An 856-nucleotide genomic window follows, 5' to 3' on the forward strand; every position below is an offset into this window, starting at 1 on the left:
GATATAGAACTGCTTAGTGCTTTTTACGAGATTTCTTTCCGTCAGTCATTATTTATTGTTATTACTCACTGAGTCGGAGTACTCACTTTACTCCCTGCACCATGCGTGCAGATACAGGTATCCCGAAGGCGTAGATTGAGCTATTGCTGCTATTCAGATCTCACCGGAGTCATCGAGGTAGCTGCTTGGCGTTCGCAGACCCGATTTCTCCCTCTACCCTCTTTATTTCAGCATTTTAGACTATCTTTTGTTGGGCTGTTTTCCCAGACTTGTATTAGAGGCTCTTGACTCGTGACACCAGATCGGTGGGCTTTGTAGTGATATTTCTTGATTTCCGCACATTTTATCTACCGTTACAGAATTATAATTATGTTAATTTGGTATTTAAATCCTGTTAATTGGTAATGAACTTTAAATGAGGGATTGAGAATGTTGAGTTGGTCGGGCTTGCCTAGCACTGTGTTGGGCGCCATCACGACCGGGGTTGGGGTCGTGACACACGTATAAAGGACCATCCTTGGGAGAAGTCTGAGTACCCCGTCAGCTGCTATTGCTTTGGCTTTTGGCCTTTCAGGGAGTTTCTTGTCCATCCTTGTTATTTTCGCTTTATTTGTGCATTGGGACACTGCACTCTTTCAAGTGTGAGGTGGAGGATTCTCTGTACTTTGTATAGTATTATATTAGTATATTGTTATTTTTTTTTTTTATCGTTTTTATTGTTAGCTTAGCTTTTTTTTTTAATGCATAGTTAGTAGAATTAATGGTGTAGTATAGTTGTAGTTTTAGTAGCTTAATTTTAAAAAAAAACGTTAAAAAATGAATAATCTTTTATTTATTATATTTTTTGAAAAATTTA

Source organism: Nicotiana attenuata, unplaced genomic scaffold (assembly GCF_001879085.1).
Source record: "Nicotiana attenuata strain UT unplaced genomic scaffold, NIATTr2, whole genome shotgun sequence".
Taxonomy (NCBI): domain Eukaryota; kingdom Viridiplantae; phylum Streptophyta; class Magnoliopsida; order Solanales; family Solanaceae; genus Nicotiana; species Nicotiana attenuata.